At 47.4% G+C, this 19,046-nt stretch overlaps 1 protein-coding gene and 1 non-coding gene across 3 annotated transcripts in view; both read right to left on the bottom strand.

Moving 5' to 3' along the window:
• The window catches only part of NCALD (neurocalcin delta), a 49,648-nt gene extending 36,130 nt beyond the window's left edge, over nt 1-13,518 (bottom strand). For both annotated transcript variants that reach the window (NR_173699.1, NM_205143.2), the window contains exon 1: nt 13,415-13,518. The gene's annotated coding sequence lies outside the window, so the exon portion shown is untranslated. The remainder of the gene's footprint in view (nt 1-13,414) is intronic.
• On the bottom strand, nt 7,939-8,048 carry MIR6630 (microRNA 6630). The gene has a single exon (NR_105498.1). It is a non-coding gene; the product is annotated as a microRNA 6630 (primary transcript).
• Nucleotides 13,519-19,046: the final 5,528 nt, after the last annotated feature.

The following is a 19,046-nucleotide window of genomic DNA, read 5'->3' on the forward strand; positions in this document are numbered from 1 at the left end:
TTATGATGATTTGTGGGGGGACACCTGGCTGTCTCTTTGCACAGCTGCCCCATGCAAAACAGCCACTGCTTTCCCCAAGTCCCAACCACACCATGGTGCAGCCATCACCGTCTCTGAGGCTGCAGAGATGGACAAGACCAAAGGCTCCTCCCCTGAGATGCAAGCTGTCATCCAACTTGAAATGACCAGCCCTTAAGGTTTCCTTGTCAGCTGCAAAATCTCTCTCTAAATTGCTCCCACATCAGGCCCATGGGTATTGAGCAATGCCCGGTCACCATCCAACCTCATGCCATGCTGTGTTTTCACCCATCCCTTTACCTCAAAACGGGTACAAAGTCCTGCTAGCCCAGTGAGCTGTCTGCCTGCTAAAACCATGCCATGGGCTGCTCTCCTGTTTCTTATGAAAGAATTATAGAATGGTTTGGTTTGGAAGAAACCTTAAGCCTACCCAGTTTCAACCCCCCCACCCCGGGCAGGGCTGCCACCCACCAGACCAGGCTGCCCAGGGTCCATCCAGCCTGGCCTTGAATGCCTCCAGGGATGGCGCATCCACAACTTCTCCGGACAGCCTGTGCCAGGTTCTGGCTTGTTCTTCAACCTGTTCTTGCTGCCATAACCCACAGGATTGAGCACCTCCTGTGCCACCAGTACTCATTTCCTAGACCAGGAATAGATCCAGGCTCCCCATATCAGAAGGAGAGGGAGATGCTCCTCATTACTCTGTTCAAAGCTTCTCTCCAAGCTCTACTCCACATGGCCTTTCACATGAGCTGCTAAGAGTGGCAGCAGATGCTCATACCCACAGGGAGGAGATTTTTAGTGCTGCTCTATTTCCTTCCCTGAAAGATTCACAGTCAGAGAAGGAGTGATCACCTGTGGGAGTGCTTTCTTTTCCGTTCCTCCAAAACATTGGAAATCGAATGGAATGCACCACAAGGCCTCACTTCACTGGAGCTTTTATCTTACAAAATTAGGTTAGCAGATTTGTTGTTACAGTAGCTTAATCTCAGAGAACATCCTCTATACACATGATGGACTGGAATATGAACTAATTCTGTCAATATAGTGACTGCCTGAATCTTATTGCCAAATAAAAAGAATTCAGTCTTTCCTTTGAGATGCTAAGCAGCTGCAGAATGGCACAGTCGTCTTCTCATACTTTCGGTTTGAGTGCTTCCTAGGTAAAAGTTTTCTCAGCAAGAGAGAACGATCAGGGAGGAGAGGAGAGGAGAGGAGAGGAGAGGAGAGGAGAGGAGAGGAGAGGAGAGGAGAGGAGAGGAGAGGAGAGGAGAGGAGAGGAGAGGAGAGGAGAGGAGAGGAGAGGAGAGGAGAGGAGAGGAGAGGAGAGGAGAGGAGAGGAGAGGAGAGGAGAGGAGAGGAGAGGAGAGGAGAACAGTCTCAGTTTGTGCTAGACCCAGTGTCAAATGAAATTATATCATTTGTTGACTTGGAGTTCCTTAAATTTAGCAGAAAGAGCTGGAAAATACAGCCTCATGCCAAATTAAAGCCTTTTCTGCCTGATTGCTCTGTTCAAGAGGCAAATCCTCAAATCAATTGTTCTGCAGGCTGTGCTAAGGACAACTGTCCACCAATAGAGTTAAACAGAGCCCAGAGTGCCAGGGGAGCTCCTGCTCTTGGTTTTAGATCAGCTCAGATGTAGGGGCCCAAGGGAAAGGATTGTGAGCCAGCCCTCCACATGCAATGGTGAAAGCCTGTTCTTCAGATCCAAGAATACTCTGATGTTAATAAAAAAGAAAAATTATCACTCAGGGAACAGCCTTAAATAAAGATGGATTTGATTTTTCTAAAGGTGTTTCCTTATTTTTTTTTAAAGGAGAATCATATACTGCTCATTTGTACAGCACAGTCAGAAGAACTTGCTAATAGCACAGAGAGATACCCCAAACCTGAATTTTTCAAAGGAAGGAGGGCAAGAATTTCTTTTGCTGCCATCAAAAGGACAGCCAAAGATTCAATAATCTCCCCTCTCTTATTTGAGCCTAAAAGAGATGGAGCTCTGTTCTTCGGTCTGTGGGATGTCACCAAGTCCTTCAAAAGCCTCTAAAGCCTTTGGCACAGAGAAGAAAAGAAGACAGTCAGATCTTTGTGGGGAAATGCAGGGAGACGCTGGGGGAGAATCTTGCAGTCTTAATTGCAGAACTAACAGGAATGTTGTTTTAGGACTACAGGATATTTATAGTCTCACCCATTTTGATTGTAAAGGGTACAAACATCATTTTTGCTATTCCTCTAAAGGCCAATATCTAGGCAACACAGGCCAGAGCACAAAAGAATTTTCACCCCATTCCAATTTCCCATTAAAAAAAAAAAAAAACCCACATACTAAGCCTGAATAATGAGTTTAGTCATTTGAATCATGAATTTGGCTTTATAAGACGCTGGGAGACTGAAGCAGAGCAAAACACGTCTGCTAACACCCCGACTGGAGCACCACAATTGGCAAGTCCTGCCGAAGAGAGATCTCAGATTGAAGTTGTAGAAATGTTAGGGGTTAGAACTGAAGTTTCTTGGCAGAACTGACCTTATATGGAAGCCTCACAGAAAGCTTGGCTTCATCGGCTTTCAAACCAGCACATAAGGTTGTGTTGCTAATGGATATATATGTGTATACATAAAGGTTGATACAAAACCATTTGGGGGAAATCACAGTAAATAATTCCTGCTGGAGAAGTGCTGAATAGAACCGGACAGATGTTTCCTCTTTAAGGGTAATGGTCTGAACTGAAAAGGGAATTCTCAGGTGGAAGATGGTTTTACAATAGAGTTCTTCAAGGAGGAGTCCCGGGATAGATTTTATTTAATGTTTTCATTAATCACCATAACGCATAATCTCAGAGAAGTGCCTTTGCTGATGACACCAAGGGAAGCACCATCAGCGGGAGAGCCGGGCGATCACACAAGAAGAATAGGATGACAATCATGTCTTGGAAAGGGATCTGAAATCACTGGGGATGCAGTGAAGGGCAGCTAGGCCAAATAAGGGAAAGGAAAGCCTGAGCAAGCAGAAGAGACCAGGAGCACTCGGCTGTTTAGCCTAGTTAAAGAAAGGCCAAGAGGGGATATCGTTGTAGTCTATAAATATATCAGAGGGAGTAAACACTAAGGAAGGAGAAAAGCTATTTAAACCAAGGGACAATGCTGGCACAAGAACAAATGGGTATAAACTAGCCATGAATAAAGTTTGGCTGGGAATGAGAAGCAAATCTCCAACCACTGGAACAGTGAAATCTGTGGAACAGCCTTCTCCTCAGATCACAAGACAGAAGGCCTAGCTCATGTGAAAAAGAAGTTTGAGAAATCCACAGCCTGAGCTTTCACAGTGGTGTTACCTGCACCAGGCTGGATGCCTCAGGAGAACCCTTTCTGCCATATCCTCCTCTGGAAGAAAAAGACCACCTTAAAAACCAAACATGCCTCTCATTGCAGGCAGCACAGCAGGTGGTCAGGAGCAGAGCCAAAGGTTGGGTATTAGGAAAAATTTCTTCTCAGAAAGTTTGATGAGGCATTGGTACAGGCTGCTCAGGGAGGTGGTGGAGTCGTCATCCCTGGAGGTGTTCAGGAAACACGTAGATGTGGCACTGAGTGACGTGGTCTAGAGCAGTCACAGGTATGTGCTGATGGCTGGATTAGATGACCTTATTAGTCTTTCCAACTTTAATGATTCCATGATTCTATGATTTTAAGATGCTGGTGATACCTCTGCCTGCTCCTGAAGTGTGCATACTCGAGAACACAGTGCAGCAGGAACGTGAGGACAGGGCTGTGAGCAGGTGGGCGACAGCCAGGGCACAGCTGATAGCCCAAGGAGAGTAGTGAGCTGTGTTGGTCCAGGCATTAAGGAATGTAAGAAGTAGTAAAACAGTTATTGTGGGAGATTATTTGAAATTAAGTTCTAGAAGTAACCCAACAAAACTCATAGCTAGTTGGGCTTAAGGCTGGAGTCAAGAGACTTTATGTAATATGTTATCCCAGTTTGAGAAATAAGCTTTCATGTTCAGTGGAAGGGGAACCAGCTGCTCAGTTTCAGTTCAGTAGTGATAAGGCAGATGGTAACCATTTCATTTTTAAAGTCAAAACAGCCTTTCTACAAAGCTTTTTTTTTTTTTCTTAATGTGATCCCTTTCTCTCCTACAGACAACACAGAAGCGCTGTAATATCACACAGCTTTCTCATCTGAACATCTCTGACCACTCTACAAAGGCTGCAGGGCCACACCTACACTGCAGTGTTGGCTGAAGTGAAGAAGAGGTAGGAAAGGATTTTCTACAGCACCTGAGACTTTTTGCATCAGCTGGTGCTGTGTTCCCAGAGCCCGTGAGATCTGCATTTGAAGATCCCAAGGAGCTGACCAGCTCCTGAGGCTGGATCTGGAGAGACTCACAAAGGGACGGGACACAGGTGGGACATGGCTGGAAGCTACTTTCTAGGCACTGCAGCATGACTGGTATGCCAGCAGAATGACATAATAGTGACACTTTCACGTGATTTCTCTGGATGTCTCAAGTATTATAAATGAGTGCTTTAAGGAGCGCTGCCCCTACAGTGAGCAGCACCGGTCCTTGGGGTGCTGCAGGGTCTGAGAGATGGTTTATTCTGCTTTTAGCTATCAGGTGCTTCTGTGCATAGTGCCAGGAAGTTAGCTTGTATGGAAGCTGTCAGCTACCTGCCTAACAGGGCAGCACAGAGTTGGAGGGGAGCTGTTGCTCAAGGACACAGCTTTGGGTTGAGTTTTCTCTTTTCCTCTCCTGGAATTGCTGCTCTGGATGTGAAACAGCAATAAAGCACAGAACAGTGGTGAATGGCACCAAAGCACTTCACTTTGTGAAATGGAACCTAGCCCTGCTCATGGGGCTGCAGAAGGAGAGGGGCACTGCTGTCCCCTGCTACCTCCTGAGCTCACCAAGGGCAGCACGAGTGGAATGGAACCAGTTGGAGAGAAGATCAGCAGCTAGAACTCTGCCCACAGTTTGGTATCACACCAGTATCCTCAGGGCAGGAAAAAATAGCTGAGAACAGATACCACAATGCCTCACAAATTCATCTGACGCCGATTTCTCTCAGGGGATATGTAATGTAGTTAAGCGCTGTTCCCATTAGATGCCCCAAACCTAATTAGTTTATGTAACTGCATTAGATGGAGAAGGTGCATGCTGCTGATAGCTGCTCAGTGGGAGCGCGCGGTAGATCTTCCTTTCGCCCACTTAAAATTAAAGTGATCTTTGTTCTATATTAGATTCAGCATCTTATAATGAAATGCAATAAAGATTCCTGGAGTAAATCTCATTTTTCCCAATACGTTTAAACATATCTTATTGATTGGAGGAGGAGCAGTTTTGGAAGTAATGTGCTTAAAAAAGCACCCAAGCAGCCCGCGCTACTCCAGGCGAGTGGCTGCATCAGTGAGCACGTCCACAAGCAGTGCTGATCCTGTTGGTGCCTGAAGGCTGGCGGCCGTAAGGCTGGCCAAGGGAAGAACACCTTGTCTGCACGGATAGAGTTAGCACGTTGTGAAACCTGGGTCAAAATTACCCATCAGCAAAATCAGATGGCTGAATTTGGTTGGTGAGGAACAGCGAGTGGTGATCTTCAGAGGAGAGACTGAAGCACGTGATGGCACAGAACAATGAGTGCGAGAGCTGCTGAGGCACACAGACAGTTGAATGGGCATTTATTGGAAGCCTGTGCTTTTAAACAGGAGCACATTTTGGTTAAAAACCAAGTAAAGTTGAGGAACTGTACATTAGAGCCAGATGCTCAGTGGAACTGGAAATTTAAGAAAGGTTTTGCTTTTTCTTCCCCTGATGATGCCTGGAAGAAAAGCTCGGTTTTGGTTTTGTGAAAGAAATATTTCCCATTGTCTTTCAGAGAGCCATTTCGGTTTCACTGGAGGAGCAGCTGTGTGCATGCAGGGCGGGATGCTCAGGGCTCATCTTTAATTACACCTCTCCTTCCCTGGGAGACAATTGCTCAGGGCTAATAAGGATTAAAACATACTCAACAACTCTGAAAAATGCCTTAATGCTCACCTTCCTAAATCCTTCTCTTATTCTGGGCAATACGAGCACAGCAATCTCTGCTTGCAAGCAAAAGGGGAAAACTTTGCTGTTGCATGCAGACATGAGCACGTTTGGGGTCTAACGGGAAGTAAAAATCCAGCTGACTGTGCTTGGAAAGCTACGGGGAAGGATACAGGTAAATGGTCCCCTGACTTTCTCAAAGCCCCATAGACACAATTTTTCAAGGACAAAAATGTGGGTGTCAAATACAACAAAGATAACATACATGCTTTGTTTTTTGTCTCTGCCGGCACTCAGGTGCTGTGGAGAGAGCACACAGACATCACTTCCCTCTTGCAGGGTCCCAAAACCAGGTATTAGGCACATTACTAGCACTGCAGAAGTGGGAGGTGCTGATGTCTGACTGAAGGAGTTAACACAGATGATGGCAATTTACTCATCCTGGAGAAACTGGAGAAAAGAGGAGTGTAGCACAGGATATCCAAATCTGCAATTTTCACGTCTTTAAAATAAATACAAGCAAATGCCTTTGAGTGCATTCCTAGCGCTGAAAGGCCGACAGGCAGGGAAATTCCCTCTTCCTTCTGCTAAATATCCTCACCCTTCCTAGGAGAGACCTTGTGCCATCTGCCACACGGGACAGGCCCAGCTGCTCAGACAGGGTACCAAACCCTCCCAATGAGGGGACGGGTCTTGGCCAGGAGCAGAGCTGTGCCAGGAATAGGGAGCAGCTTCAATCCTTGAGCTCCAGTCCTGGGGATGTTCCCTACCGAGTTTGGTATGAACAAAGCCACTGCATGGCTGTTATTGCAGGACACCTGATAACTTGTCACGTGCTTGAATATTAATGCTGAGACAAAAAGAAAAGAAAAGAAAAAAGCCAAGACTTGGGGGAAGCAAGCTGTTAGCTCTTGGTAAAGGGGTGTTGGAAGGGGATTGTGAGCTAGATGGCTTGAGGCACCGCTGGTCCAGTCTCACCGCACCCTGGATTTAGCAGCAGCACCTGTCTGAGCCGCAGTGACTCATCCGGGCACCCTTTGCCTGCTACATTTACAGTGACTCTGGGGCTTTCCATAGAGGCTGCTTCCTCTGAATGGGGCTGAGCCGGGGCCCTGCATGCCAAAGCTCCCAGCAGGGAATCTGCTCTCCATCCCCCTCAGGTCTGTGCAGGGACAGCAAGAATGGGAAGCTCCCCTCCCCCCACACAGTATTTGCACGGTTGGATGGCCACAGTGAAGGCAAACTGCTCAGACATAACACAGCAAGCCACCACCGTGAACATTCGATTTTTAGGTTCTTTTGGGGCTTTCTTCCCATGTTCCCGGTCCAAGTCCCCACAGGAAGGCTGCCAGCACCCATTTCTGGTTTCTAAGCATGAGGGACATGGTGACAAGAAGGAGGTGCCCCCGAGCAGCCTGGGTGGAAACCCCAGAGCAGCTGCTCCTCTGGGTCATTTTTCAAGCATGGGAACCCAAAGCCACCCTGGGGCTGTGTCCCAGCTCAGTGGGGTATGAGACAAAATTGCCTCAGTTGCGGGGAGCTGCCACCTGCCCTGTGGTCTGCCCTCAGCTTCCCATGACAGGTCAGCACTGGCTCAGTGCAGACACGTGGGCACGCAGCTGTCCGGCTCTGGCTGCAGATCCTCTCTGCTCCTGGTCCCGGCCACTCCTCTGGTTAAAAATGTTATTTTGGGAAAGAAGTGAATAATGGGAACAGCCCTGGAAAAGCACGGGGAATTCAGCAAACAAAACAAAAGTGGCTATTTTAGACAAGGCCCCCAAGTGTAACAGTGGCTTGCTTTAACTCCTTTCTCGCCTGTCCTGCACTGAAGACTGTCCTCAAGCACAACTGGAAGACAGTTTCAGGCACGTACAAAATCTATTGCTTAGATTCACCCTTCAGAAAGAGGTATGAGAAACAAAAAGCCTTCGGTTTGTGCAGGAGGCTGTTTCCTCCCTGCACTACCTCTGACCTTCCTGAGTACCTCGCTTCTACTTTTACATAGCTCCGCTTCTCATCTCTTGCTTCATAGGTAACATGGACAGCAGATGGCCCTCCTGCAGCAGTGCCCACTGCCCCATGCTCCAGAACCACTCAGTGACCAAATGGTGCCATACAGGACTGAGTCTACCAGCACCAGCCCTCAAACACCTCTTGCAGCTCAGGCTGGGGATTCTGATTACGGAAATCCTCCAACACGACAAGGGAGAACAGCAATTCTGATCAAGTTCTCAATCTTTGGAAGTAAAATAATTGAAAGTGAGGGATCCTGCTTGATCTGTCAGTGGTGTTCAAGCAAGGGAAGACAGTGGTTAGGTTGAACGATGCATCCTTGGCCAGCCGAAATCCTGCACTCTTCTTGTTCGTATCAACCTGTGAAAAAAGTCTACAGAAATGCAGGCTGTCCTTCAGATGATGCTGTTTTAGACGGGTCAGAGCGATTCCATATGAAAAGCCCCATACAAGAAGAACAGCTATGAATAGGACACTTGACAGACAGGTCCAGCGGACAACAGACCGTGTTTCTGCTGAGATATAATTGCTCTAATTGGGCTTGGGCTTGCTAAAATTGTAAAGTTAAAGAGGACTCTGCAATCAAGCTGCCATTCTGCACAAAAGAATAGTGTTGTGATAGGAACCACACAGCAGTTGGGGAAATAATCAGCAGCTTTGTGCTCACTGCCCCCAGCATCTCAGGCTGCCGCAAGGAGCAGTCGCGCAGCAGAGCAGAGCACTCTGCCTGGAGCTGGAAGGGCGCAGGGCTGAATTGCTGCAGCATCTCCAAGAGGTGCCCGACTGAAACTCATGTTTAGCATGAGCTGGGTCGGTTGTGGCAATACCAGCAAGGAGAGAAGCTGGCCGGAACGCCCCCTGTCCCTCCTGCTCCAAGCCTCGCAGCCCTGGCGTGCACCTGCCTCCTGGTGTCCCCAGGCGAGGCCATATTGTCCGCAAGGATCAAACTGGCCTAATTACATCCTCTCCAACAAAAATACGTTCCAACTTTGTGATGATGCCGTGCAGCTCCTGTCCTCCACTCACATCACACATACCAGGTGCAGGTGACAGGATGTGCATCACCTAAATTCGAGCGATGGGGCAGGTGTCCTCCTTTGCACCAGCATTGTGTAGCCCTTGGCATAGCAGAAGGGAGTGCAGGGACCATCTTATCAAAACCCTGAGGGACGTATGGGGAGAAGGAAGCACTAAACAGACCTCACACTCAGAAACTGCCTTCTGCTGGCTTTGCTGTGTGTATCGCGAGCTCTGCTCCGTGCACCAGCATCCCATGTCCTGGCAAGGTGGTGGGAAGAACTTGCCACGGGTGATTCTCTCCCTAGGAGTGTTTGTTTCCTGAAGAATAGGAGGGGATTGCTCAACATAAGCCCAACTAAAAAGAGAGGTTGTGCTTCTTTGTAGCCAAGTTACCTATAAACCAAATATTATAATAAGCATAATCAATGAAACCGTAAGAATTGCCAGTGCAGCTAAAACATTGCATACAAATACAGCAAAACATCCCGAATGTTCAAAAGAAGAGAAGCAGAGTTAAGCCAAGCCCTGTCCTCTTCTCCTTGCAGCGGGAGGAGCTATTGCTGAGAACGTCAGGCTTTGGACAAATTCAAAACAGCATTCAGCCCAAACTACAAGCTTCTTGGCTTTTCTGGGTGTAAATCAAATCCTTACGTTATCTCAGTGTCATCCTGTGGCTGCAAGCAATTCATCAGCTCCCAGCACAGCCAGACTGAGAATCAGCTAACAGGCTCTGAGCAGCTCTCAGTGATTGGATGTTCCTGTGGAAATGAACCTCACACACACAAAAAATCCCAAAGATCGGCAGAAAGTCAACAGTGCGTCGGGACCGCAGAATGCCGGACTTTATAACTTGGAGCCCACCTCTAGGATTCCAGTGTTTGGTGAAGCTGTAAGAAGGGCAGTGCTCCTTCACAGCGCTCTCTCTGGGAAACACCACGTTCAGCAATTCCTGAATTACAGTTTCTAATTATATTTTCATACTGTAGGGCTGTCTGAAATGCAAATCTGATGACAGAATAATTCAATCCATGTAAAATAATTACAAAATTACTGTTTCTCAAACCTCAACTCAGACTCCCTGCCATTTAAGAAGATAAATTTAACAGCAGCAAAAGTACAGCCAAAGCATATTAAATTTTTCAAACTGTTATCTGACTATAACTGTCTGCGTAGACTTTGGCTCACCACGGAAGATTGCTTCTAAAATATGGCTACCAACAACATTCCGGAGTGAGGATTTCTGTGCTCGGAACCAACAATGAGGTCAACTTTTATTTTGCATTCGGAGTACCACAGGCATGGCATCTGGCTTTAATTGGAAAAGCAACTGTTGATTGAAATGTCAACTCCCTACTGCTGCTCAGTTATCATTTAAACCAGTTGTTGTTAAAGTTGATGCGGGACATTAAATTAGCAGAACGCGATGATTTTTAGCAGCGTGGAAACCAGCTTCTGCAAGATGTAATTTAAGATCCTGAAACCCAATACGGCTATGGCAGTTCCCACTGTTTGACAATTCCCCCCACAGGGGGGATTCAGTTCCTCAGGGAAACGCTGCCTTGAGTAGCAGCTGGGACCTTTAAGGTGACAGCAGAGATCACCTTCTGTATGAGAAATGCTGGAAGGAGTCAGTGCTCTGCACTGCAAGGATTATTTTTTGTAGGTTTTCTTATGCTTCTAGCCTAAATTTAGATTGTCATTGACCATCAGCTCAACCAGATGAAGGTAGAGCACACTAAGGGCTCGAGTGCATTATTATTACTAGGCTGGAGGCATCAACAGCTTTGCTTTTAATTCCCCTGACTGCATCCAGTTGCGAGAGAAGTGACTCAGGGAGACCTCTGCCTTGCTTTCAGCCAGTCTCACCTAGGTGAAGAGCTCCAGCTCCTGTGTAATTAGTGGGCTGCTCAGCCATTCTTGTGGATGAAAGGACTGTGAAGGAGATGTTGACCTCCACATCTACATGCAAAGGAGTGCCAAGGCTGACAGGAGCTATGGAGTCTATCGGGTGTCCCCAGAAGCAGATGTGATGTCACCAATCCCATGCACATGCCATTTATTTCCTATCTGTATTGGATTTCAAGCCCAAGGAAGTTGGTGATCTTATGGCCATGGCACCGGGCAGAAGAGAAGGGGTGGGCTGTAGACCCCTTCTTTCTCCTCAGTGATGCAGCAGGGACCCCAAGGATGCTTGGTCTTTTCTCATAGTGGGTGAAGGGCTGAAGGGATGCTTAGCGTTCTGCTTGCTGGGAATTTCATACCCTCCTGAGGTAAAACCCAAGCATTTGATGAAAGGGTTTGTATAGAGCTGACCAACAAAACAAGAGCACAGAATAACCAAGAAGTACATGGACCAGGGAGCACTCTCACACAGATCCCTTCCCCTCCTCTGAGCAGAGACCCACACCCTCTGCATGCACTGCAGGCTTCCATGCCACAGGCTTTCTCCTTGCTGTCCCTGCCATGTCTGCCCTGGGGCTCAAAGAGGGTGGCAGGATGTCCAGAATCCCCAAGATCCAATGAGAAAGGACCGAGCCGCACACCCTGCCAGGCAGAACACATCCCTCTGGTGACATGGGAGGCAGTTCATCATCCTTGGGGAAACTAAAGAAAGATATGGCTGTTAAACTGGAGACAATGAACAAATTTTTAACACATTTCTAATGAACATCACTTGAGTGAATGCTGCCTTCATTATTTTTCACCTTGCAGACATTTTTGGGGTGTCTGCAGGCAGGCGGGGGCACGGAGCATCCCTATGGTGACCCAGGGCAGCCCAGCGGGCAGGGGCTGTCCCAGCGTGGTGGAGCCGTGCGGGTGCTGTCACTCCTTGTTAAACCCACTGCGAAGGAAGGAGGGGGGACTTCTCCTGCACTGACGCATGAGAAGAATTTATTAAACACAACTTAAAATATTTCAGTCACCAAAACATTGATAATTCGGACATGAGAGCTATATTGGAAGGAACAGATAGATAGTGCCAAGCAAAATGGCTTAGAGGCTTCAGCTGCAATTATCCCTGTTGGTCTGTTAAGCGTGCCAAATGCAGTGAGATCCAGAGCACTAAGCCATAACTTTCCTTACAGAAGAGCTTTCAGTGTTAATCTCCGCCTTGGCTCCCTTTCTGAAACAATTACTTCTGCTGCACTTAGTAATATTAGGGTATTTTTTACACCGTTTTTTCTTATCTTTTATTGTGCCGTGCTTTAAATATTTGTGCAGTTCTGTGGTCATTTCAGAGCGGCAGCCGCTTTAGCAAATCATTACCATTATCAATAAACCCTTTGAACTTTGGGAGGAAGGGAGCAGGAGTATTTAATTAGGGAAGATAAGAGCGGTCTAACATACTTTTCCAGGAAATAACGCACACGATGCTTCGGCTGGGATCTGTCCTCAAGGCGAATATGTGTGCTTGCACACAAACTCCAGCCGTGGCACCAAACTTCAGCAGCCCTGGAATCTCCTTCTGCAAACAGCTTCCTCCGAGCCAGCAGCGTAACACAGACACACCACAAGACCTCTTCTTTTTACAAAACGCCCGGAGAGCCTTTATTTTCCAATTGCCACAGTGCTGCTCGAGCCGCTGTTCTTTTTCTCAGCTGTCCCAACCACCCGTAACCCACCACGGAAATGATTACAAAAAGAAAAATCAAAATCCTCGCGTGTGACAAAAAGCCCGTGTTACAACCACGCTGCTCTCTTGGCACATATTTCACACACGTTCTCAGGAAGCTCTCGGTCCTTCCCTCTGTAAACATCATTGAGCCGAGCGCCGCGTGCCCCCAGCCAAGGACGGAGACCCCGAGCAGTGTCCAGAGCCTCCGTGGGCAGAGCCGGCTCACAGCTCCAGCGCAGGGACCCGGCAGCGTGCTGCTCCCCACGCATCCACCGCTGGCCTCCCGCTCTCTGCATGCCGGGGACCAAACTGCCCTGACCGAGCAGCGTTAACAAATGCACAGGTTCTGACAGAAGTGTAAAGCTGTGATGCCGAGATCAACGACATAGCTAAGCATGATTTCTTTTAACTCCCAAACGGATTCACCTAGAAATCACTCACGTTCATTTATATTCTGAAAGTGTCAAATGAGAACAATATCGTTTTATTCTGCTTTCACGGATCATTAATCTAAATCTAACTCTGCTTAGCAGTCTGCATGCAGAACTAGTGACTAGAAGCTGCTGTGCATCTATCTGATAGCACTGGGCTCGTTCATCGCGACAAACTTCAGCCAAAACAAACAAGTGAAAAAACACCCTCACGATAAGCTGCTTTGCATCTTTTCTTTTCTTTTTTCCCCTGAAAAAAAAAAAATACCTGACGAGAACATAAAGCAAACGGTTACCTCACACTGCAGAAATGCAAGTTTTTAATAGTCCATGCTCTGGCAGCCCCTGAGAAACAGCAGCGGCGGCAGTGGCGGCGGCGGGGATAAATCCAGCATCCACTGAGTTCTCACACGGCTTTGGCTGCGCGGCCGAAACCACAGGCTCTGCCTCCAGCTGACGTCAAAGCTCTGTCACATGGCCAGATGAAAGCCAAGAGAGCATTGGTTGTCGTGGCAACCGCAGCACTGCTCTGAAATTATTTCAATAGGTCATCTGTCACACGGGGGGCACGTCTGAAGCATCGTGGGCGCCCCTACAGCCCAACGACCCCCAACCCAACCGGGGCTCGCCCGGTGACTGCGTCCCTGCGAGAAAGCACGCCTCTTCCTCTTCCTCCCACATCCCTACATGCAGCAGAATAAGCCCTTTTCTGCACAAGCAAAGGGGCACAGGGGCTGAAATCCCCGCACGGGGCACCTCTGGGTGTGTGGTCATTGGGTTGTCCTGGGATGGGGATGAAGCAGAGCCCACCTCTGCCCACCCCCAGCTCAGCTCCTAGCTTTCAGTCTGCCCCAAACCACCATGAAGTACTTTTGGAAAATCGGAGTGGCCAGAAGGATGGACACACAGAGGGAAATGTGGTGTTCACCTTTCTGCCATACTATAAAGAGAAGCAGCGATAAGGGCCCATGGGGTTATTGCAACAGAGAGAGGCAGAGCCAACTGTCTAAAATACATGCCTTAAAAAGAAAATACACTCCATTCATTGGAAAACCAATGGCAGTCTAGCAGAACAAGGATAACAGGATGAATTTTTAAAATCCCAGCATATACTACGTGTATCACGTAAAATAATGAAGCCACCATGGAAGGCTGAAGCTTCATGCCAACTCCCACCAGTTAAACTGTACCGTAACACACTTTCTTCACTTAACGCAGCTCCTGTACAACACTTGCACACATTTGATGGCGATGTTTGTACGACATAACAGAAAATCTGGGATCTTTTAGGTTAAAAAGATCGCTCAGTCTCTATCAGAATCATAGCATCATAAAATGACTTAGGTTGGAAGGGACCTGAAAGACTGTTGAGCTCCAACTCCCCTGCCATGTGCCACCCACCAGACCGGGCTTTCCATGGACCCATCTATCCTTGCCTTGAATGTTTCCAGGGATGAGGAATCCACAGTGTTATGTAGTGCATTGTGGCCTAACTGTTCTTCTGCCAAAAATGTGTGCACGTGGGGGAGAATTTAAATGTTTTGGCTCTTTTAAACTCCATCTCACAAAGCTAGATGATGTAACACATGCATTTTAACAGCACAAAACATTTCAATGACATTTTGCTCATGGTGGGGGGAAGCTGGGCAGGGACGCTTATGTCACTTGGACACACTGAGATGAAAGCTACAGCACTCATTCCTCACAGGGCCGAAAATCCAGCTGAAAGTGGCAGAAAAGTGGATATTTGCTGACTTAGCTTCGTTTTTCCAGCTAAACCCCCAATGCCAAATCTGTCTCTTTGGAGGTGTCAATCAGCCAAGTGAGCAGAAAGCGATGAGACATGGGCACCGGCTGGAAAAATGCATAAGAAAGATATTCAGGGACTGAAGACTGCCGAGGAACAAATGCGCCTTGCCCACCTGGGACCACGTTCCTCATCTCACTGCAGGAAATGGACTTTCACACAATAGATGGGCTGCTGGAGCTTCTCTGCAATATGTGCTGTTTCTCACAACATATACATAGCTATCAATAACTCCTGAACATGCACACAGCTACCTATAACGAGTGGAAGCACCCTAACAGACAGACATCTGGATATATGACATAGCTTACACCCAGTCCCAGTACCGCTAAGTGAGACCAGATCCTGCTTTTCCTCCCACTCTTGTTTTGGCTCTGCAGAGCTAACAATAGATAACATTTGTTTGCCCATAAAACAGAAGACACACAGAGAGCAGAAATACTATCTGACGTGGTCTTTGAACCCACAGAACATCTCCCCTGGTGTCAGCCAGCGAGGCAGCCTCGCTCTCAGAAAGGAGCCCCATCGTTTCAGCAGCTGGGAATCCACTTGATGTTTCTCTTACAATAACAATGCTTAGAAAAGTGCTTTATCTTGGAGCCTTCCCTCAAATATCCATGACTTCTACTGCTTTTAAAAATAAAATTAACAAAAAACAAAACAAAAAAACCCAGCAAGCAGGCATGATTTTAATGTACTACTTTACAAAAAACCTCTGTGTTTTGCTGGTGACTGCAGCTTGCTGCTTGAAAGGGGGGTAATGTTTCCATTGGCATCAGAAGAACAGATAAAAAAGAGACAGCAAAATGTTGTCATATTGACTTTTGCTCTTGTAGAAAAACAGTGAAAAAAAAAAAAACCCACAGGAAAAGATATTTTAGTTTTCATGCAGCTGACACGGCATTGCAGGCAAAGGGGGGTTTGAAAGAAAAGCAGTCAGCACAAGTGGCTCAGCCCGCCCCATTCACTGAAGGTGGCCCAGTGAAAGAATTATTGTTCGAGTCAAATCAGGTGGAAGATGGTTTCCCAGGAATGCAGCACTGTAAGAAAATCCTATGCTCTCCATATATGTGCCAAGACTCCTAACATTAATTCCTGTTCCCAGGGATTGTAAGCAGTTCCTCATCCAGAAGCAATAATTCTGGGTTCCCATGCAACAACCCAGAGCAGATCTGGAGGTGTACAGATGGGCAGTGATCATCCCTCCCCCTGCAAACACCTTGGGTGCGTGCTGCACAGGGCTGCTGGAAGGCTCTTGCACCATGAATAGTAACAAGTGTGCTGAATGGGAAGCATCCACACAGGGATCTCACCTCATGGGCACTGAAGCACCAGGAGGCAAGTTGAAACACATGAGAGCAGATGAAAAGTGAAATAAATACTCCTTACTGGAAAAAAAAAAAAAAAAAAAAAAAAAAAAAAGCCCATCAACTAGTAATTGCAATCAGCACCTTCTAAGGGACCATCCAGAAGGCTGACTGCTGCTGAACATAAATGCTTTCCATTAACTGATGTGTTTCAGTCGTGTGCACTTGTGTTCTTTCTCATGTGAGGGCCACACTGAAAGAAAGCAGGGAAAAGCCATTTGGATCAGAGAGGAGTGGATTACTTGGCAACCTGTGGGGGGAAAATCACTTTGGATCAAATAAAGCGCTTTGAGCAAGGCTATTTGGAGACAAAGGTCTTCATTTGCAGTGGGATTCAGCAAAGGGCTGTGTGGGCAGGGGAGGTCACCACCGCAAGCAATGCAGGCAGTGTGAGCTCCTGAGAAGCACTGCTCCTTCTGCTCTCAGGCCCAGCACGGCTCACCCATCTCCCATTTCAATGCCTTAACCACACCTGGCTCACTTGGTCTCAATTTGCTGATTGTTTCAAATGCCCCAAAGCAGCACTTTCTGGAGAATAGCTGATTTGCTTTTTCTTCTTCTTCTTTACCTTCAGCTGAAAGTTATATTTCATGTAGTGAGTTACCCCCTGAGCCCTCTTGCCAGGACCTTTGTGGTCTCTCAACAATATTTACTGATTGTCTGCCCCTTCTGTGTCTCCTTCTTGCTGTGTGGAAGTCACATCTGAGCAGCAGAGATATTAAGATCCTGACCCAAAGTCATCTAAGCACATGGATAACCTTAGGCAGGCTGGAACGTTACACGTGTGCTTAAGTATTTGCTGGAGGAGAGCCCAAGTGCCTGACAGCCTTGTGGAAACCAACCGTGCACACAGTGATAGTGAGTGTAGAAAAACAAAGATACGAGGTAGAAGTATCCTTTTGCTCCCAAATAAATCTTTCTCCAGCAGGGAGAAAATAACAGAAATCTGTAACAGGAATTCAGTCATCTGTATTTTTGTCCCAGCTATATTGAAAAGGAACATTTCCAGCTTTTAAAAAAAATCTTTGCAACATTTATCTCAGTTGGCAAATGTTGTATGTTTTTGATTTTTTCTCATTTTTCTTTGCCAGTGCTTCCACTCCCTCATTTTCCTCCACTTTTTCTTCCCCCTATCCTTGATCCACTGCCATCCACTCCTGTATAACTTATCTAAGTAGTTGCTGGTATTTAATTTGTCATAACTAACCATCAGCCTGCACCTTCACATGGAAACACTGCTATACAGCCTTGCTGAGTTTACCAACATATAAATGGCCCAATTCTCAAAATTAATTTCAGAGCACTTTTGATATAGCATCTCAGTGCCCATGCCCAGGAATCCTGGTGTCACCTTAACCTTGGTGGAGACACCAGCACCCTGTCACAACACATCCCATTGCCCTGAGGGTCTTAGAGGCAGATGAGCAGTGGGGAGACCTGTTTTCCCTAGTACAGGACAATAGTGGTTTTGCAGCTCAACCCCAGGAGGTCAGCTGGTGCCTGTCTGAGCATCCCTGCACACCAAACACGGGAAGAGCCCAGCTCTGGTCACTGTTCACCCAGTGCTATGCACACAAGTTGTGCTGTTTGTGTTAGACACTCGTCAGACAGGCCAGGAAAAGAAAGTAGAGGGGATCTCAAGGAAGCAGTGTTATCTGGACATGAGTGAAAATCTCATCTGGATCAAATATGGATGTAGGGAACAGTTGTCTCTACTTGGTTTCCTTGCCAGTCTTGATCAGGACATCTCTGCATCCATCCCCTCCAGATTGCTCAGTGCCTTCCCTGGCAGCTGGTCCAGGTTCCTCACTTCCAGAAAGCTGTTCTCTAAATGGCCAGGCTTTGTCATGCCCTTGACTTCTTAGTAGTGGACAGATAGATCTTCAAGCATATTGAACAAATGAGGTCAGAAAAAATCCCTGGAGTTTCACTCTCAGAAAGGGGAACACTCTGCTCCTTCATGCGCTGTTGTTACGCAGCTTTCCTGGCAGCCTTTTCAGTAACTTCGTCCTCCACAGATAATGGAGAAAGGTTTCCTATTGTCTGTAACTGCCAAAGAGATAGCAATGAAAGCATTTTTGGCATCAGTTTTCTGGCTTGCATGAGTTGTCTTTACCCTTTCCTTGATAGTATACACTTTTCCCCTTTCTCCACTTGATACCCACATGTTAAGTGGTGATAAATTTGTGACATATGTCCTCAAGGCAGGAGAAGGAGCCAGCACAGGTATCACACTGGAATGTGGAAGATGTCTGCTACTTCAGCATCACCTCTGCCAAAGCAGATCCAGCAGCACTGACCAACTGCACCCCTTGGACAATCCTCATTTTTACCTTTGCCAACAGCCCTTGCTACCTCTGCAGGTCTCAGCACCAGCACTTCTCGTGCATGTGCATGCCTCCCTCCCCTTGCTGTAAGACATGTGGACATAAGTTGGTCCAATACCTGTGGTGCAAGCCCACATTGCTTGTATAATGTACAAGGAGCGCTGAGGCGGCTGTGTTTGTGCAGCCCAGAGCAGAGGAGCTGAGGGGAGGCCTGATGGCGGCTGCAGCTCCTCACAGGGAGCGGAGGGGCAGCGCTGAGCTCTGCTCTGTGTGACAGCGACAGGGCCCGAGGGAACGGCATGGAGCTGCGTCAGGGGAGGGGCGGGTGGGGGTTAGGGACAGGTTGTGCACCAGAGGGCGGTGGGCACGGAACGGGCTGCCCAGGGCAGTGGGCACGGCCCGAGTGCCGGAGTTCAGGGAGCGTTTG

Source organism: Gallus gallus, chromosome 2 (assembly GCF_016699485.2).
Source record: "Gallus gallus isolate bGalGal1 chromosome 2, bGalGal1.mat.broiler.GRCg7b, whole genome shotgun sequence".
Taxonomy (NCBI): Eukaryota; Metazoa; Chordata; class Aves; order Galliformes; family Phasianidae; genus Gallus; species Gallus gallus.